This window comes from Geospiza fortis, unplaced genomic scaffold (assembly GCF_000277835.1).
Source record: "Geospiza fortis unplaced genomic scaffold, GeoFor_1.0 scaffold130, whole genome shotgun sequence".
Taxonomy (NCBI): Eukaryota; Metazoa; Chordata; class Aves; order Passeriformes; family Thraupidae; genus Geospiza; species Geospiza fortis.
Window position 1 is genome coordinate 5,150,005 of NW_005054300.1, and position 4,173 is coordinate 5,154,177.

The 4,173-nt window shown below is 58.0% G+C and overlaps 1 protein-coding gene across 1 annotated transcript in view; it reads left to right on the plus strand.

Annotated features, from left to right (window-relative positions):
• The window catches only part of SFXN3 (sideroflexin 3), a 4,272-nt gene extending 3,818 nt beyond the window's left edge, over positions 1-454 (plus strand). Inside the window, exon 10 of the mRNA XM_005416414.3 lies at positions 1-454. This exon is cut by the window's left edge and continues 548 nt beyond it. The gene's annotated coding sequence lies outside the window, so the exon portion shown is untranslated.
• Positions 455-4,173: the final 3,719 nt, after the last annotated feature.

Here is a 4,173-nt window from a genome sequence, read left to right on the forward strand (position 1 = left end):
CCTGGGAATGGCAGAGCAGCTTTTGGAGAGGAAAACTCCCCATGCCCAAAATAGCTGGGGGTGAGTGATCGATTGCACGTAGTGGCTGGAACTCAGAGTGGGGGGCTCTCCCAGCCCAGGCATGTGCTCCCAGCTCACCTTCTGCTCTCCTCCAGGCTGCTCTGGGGATTTAATCTGGCTTTCTGCTGCTTCCATCCCCAGAGCAAATGGCACATTTTAATCCCAGTAGAGTCTTGGTTTTTATTCTCATTTTAATGCCATCTGCGTTCAGGGCTGGGCTTCCCCTGAGGGGTTACTCTACCCCCTCCTGGAGTGCTTGCTTTCAGGTGGACCCTCTCAAATAGCTTTAAGTGCACTGTGGTTTCCTCTAGATATTTTTGATATACATATAATGTACCTATATATAACAAATAATAAAGGCAGATTGTTTATACAAAACCAACAGCAAAGAGAAGTGTGCTGTGCTGCTCCCTAATTTGTATATGGTGGAAAGGGACTGCTGTTGGGGTGAGGATGGGAGCAGGAGAGAGGGGCTTTTGGGGTGCCTCTGCACCCCCTGGGGCTGGGTTCTGCTTTCCAGCCCGCTGCCTGCAGCAGCTCTGGCTGGCCTGGCATGTGTTTAAGCTTATCCAGCTGTCAGGAGGGTTTTTTTTAGTACAGTCGGCTTTGGACCTCGCCACTGCGCAGAGAGCTTTGCTAAGCTGCTGCCCTGGATGCTGCTGGTTTGGAGAGGCCAGAGTGTCACCCTGGCTCTGCCCACACTCACACCCCCTTTTGCAGCCTGCTGCAAGACAACTCTGGCCCTGCTCCTGTGCCTTCCCTGCAGGACTATTTTTATCCCACTTTCTATGAACAGCTATCAGCACATTGCAGAGCACATCGCTGCTGTCTCGGTGAGCCTGCGGGCAGCAGCTGCCTCCCCCTCAGCTTTCTGTCTGACAGGACAGTCAAAAGGAGCGGTGGATGTCCAGCCAGGGAGAGGAGGGATGGAGGCAGCCATGCTCTGCAGTGCCCCGTGCTGAAGGACGGAGTGAGACCCCTGCAAAGGCCAAGATGGGCAGATACAGCAGTGATGAGATGAGGGCCAGGCAGCCCAAAGCCACCCTGTGCCACAGCTTCCACAGCTGGCACGGGCTGGCAGAGGCCAGGATCGAGCTGCTCCCCTCAAGGCGCAGCCAGAACACCTGCACCCAGCACCTGCCCAGGGTGGGGAAGGGAGTGGATTGGGACAGGCACATCAGGGATCTGTCCCCCTCCTTCTCCCAGCCCCGGAATATTGCAAATATCTCCCCTGAGCCTCCCATTGGCAGCTTATAAATAATGCAGCCCCTTGCCGTGCAATAAGGGCTTGTCAGTAGCTATTCTACTCTCATAAATTAAAGATGAAAAGGTACAAGGCTCTTGCCAGAAAAATGAAGACAAATTTTTAATAGCTTGCCAAGGCACAGGGAGATGGAGCGCTCAGGAAAAATGAATTACGTTTTTATTATGTGTTTTATTGTGGTATAATTGAACGGGATTATCTGAGAATACAATATATTTCCAGAGCAGTGTAAAGAAAACAAAAATAATGATGACACCTGCCTCCTCCCACATAGCCCACACAGGCTGGGAGCTGGCCCTGAGCTGCTGCTGGCCACCAGAGGCAGAGATGGAAATGGGAGGGCCTCGGGACCAGAGACACAGGTGCTCAGGGTGGCTGGGTCTGGCTGGGCCGAGTCTGGGCTTACCACAAGAGCCCCCCAGGAGCTGTAAGGCTGGGATACAGGGCAGTGTAGTGTGGCACACAGAGCCACTGAGTGCCCTTCATTTGTCACCTGCTTTCATTCCATCCCTGAAATCCCCTTTGGTCTGTCCCACACCTGCACAAGCTGGCACCACTAGGCAGAGACGTGAAAAACTCAGTACTGGAGCATTGCAGGTCTGGGCTGCTCAGCCATGATGTCTGTTCTCTCCTGGAGCCAGCAGTGGTGCAGATTCAGCCACTTCACTGCACTAGGGGGAACCGTGGATTCCCCTGACTGGGGAAGAGAAATCTTACTTGGCCAGTGAGTTTTGGGGTGTTGACAAGCCCCAAATGGACACTGCTCTCTCTGCAGGGGAGCCCAGGATGCAGTAGGGGAGCAAGGATGCTCCTTCCCGAGCTGGCTCATCACAGAGGTCAAGGGCCAGTCCCAGAAAGAGAGCAGCTGGAGGTCCCCAGGGGTGCTGGGGCTGCTGGGCGGCGCTGGGCTGGGACATCGATTGGTCCCTGGCATTTTTAATGAGCTGCCCGACCACATGCTTTAACCTTGCCCATAATGAGGGCGAGCAGCAGCAATTCCTACCGCCTCAGCCGGCTCCCCCAGCCTTAATGAGCTAATCAATACTTGTTCTCAGCTTAATTTCCAGCTAATTGCTCTTTAATGACGCCTGGAAATGGGCAGCCTCTTGCAGGGGGGAGCGGGCAGGCTCCCCCTCCCCAGTGCCCGTCCCCAGCGGCAGCGGGTGCCGGGGTGCTGGCAGCGGGTCACCTTCCCTGGCCGCGTCCCAGCCCTGCCGCGCTTCTGGGGGCTGGGGAAGGGGAGGGTGGCAAAGGCGGCAGCGGTGATACCGAGCTGGCAGCACCCTCCGGAGCGCCCACCCCGTCTGGGGGGTCATGCAGCCCTGAGCACAGGGCAGGCTGAACAGAGGATCCCACCGTCACAGGAGAATGTGCCCGAGCCCCTCAGGACATTACATCGCTCCCAGGCTCGGCTGACAATGGGGCTTTTAGCGCGCAGAAGATAAGGGTGGCGGAGCTGAGGTGTGCAGGCATTACTGCAGGTTCTGCAGCCCCCAGGTACGGGGCCAGCGCCACCGCAAGGGACCGGGGACGAGGCCAGCAGTGCCCTGGAGGTGGCAGCGGAGCCCCGGCAGCCGCCACCTGCGCGCCGGGCCGGGGCAGCCCTGCGGGCCGGGCGGGACACGCCGGGCCCCGAAGGCCGCGGGCTGCGGGAGGAGCCGGGCGGGTCACGGGCCCTGGAACCCGTTCTCACCCGGCACCGCGGGGTCAAAATTAGCACGGTCGTGCCAGTGCGGGGACATCCCGGGAATACAGCCCCCGCCGTCTCTTCGGTTCCTGCCCCCGGGTTATTAGGCTTGGATGGGGCTGGTGGGAAAACCTCAGGATTCCTACCGGGATGGAGCTGAGCCGCGGCTCGTGCCGGGACCCCGGGCACTCCGGACACCGGGGGGTTCCTCACCATTCGGGACGGGCCTCGGGGCCGGGTGACCCTGCACACAGCTGCAACCGCTTCCCCAAGAATTTGCTGACGGGTTGGTTCTTCAGAGGAATTTGGTCTGGAAAAGCCTGGAGAAACCTGAGCCTGTCTGCTTCCTAGAGCAGGTCCGGCCTGGCACGCAGGGAGGGTGACCTGCCTGCTGCCCGTGCCTTGCCCCACAGTGGAACCCTGGAATATGGCTGGGGCCACTCGAGAACCACTCAGCCTTGGGCTGGCCAGAACCGGGCTGTTTCAGGCTGTCAGAGAGCAGGAAGCAGAGAGTGTATTTGATGTGAAATGAGAGAGATTTGGTTTATTACCGGAAGGAGACCCCCATGGCCCAGGCAGTGTGCTGGCAGCATTCTGTCCCAGGATCTCTGGTGACATGTGCTTCTGCTGTGACATAACCCACATTCCTAACCCCGCCAGCCCAGCCCCAGTGCTGCTCGCCAGGCCTGCCTGACATGAGTCACTTGGCCTAGGGCTTTTTTTTCCAGAGTGGATTTTTCCCTTGGCTTTGTCTGCCATAAACCCCAGATTGCTATGGGGGTCTGGGGGATCAGCCCAAAGCTGCAGGGGGGTCAGTGGGGCCAGGAGCAGTGTGCTACCCCTGACTGGATGTGATGTGCTTCATTCTGATGGCAGAGCTCTGGAGGGATGCCAAGGATGTGGGCCTGCCAGGAGCACCCATGGGCTCCTGGCCTCTATGGGATCATCACAACATGAGAAAACAGTCATGGGGAGCAACCCACCAGGAAGGGAGGAGGAGACTTCGGTGCTTTAGGCTCAGCCTTCAAAGCCCAGCTGCAGGAGCTTCACTGGGCTCATGAAAAGTGAGGAAAGAGAGATAACTGGCCAGCACTGGTAGGGAGCCAGGAATGCAATTTACCCAAGTGCCAGGCCATGCAGGGCTGTGATCACACTTTTCCCT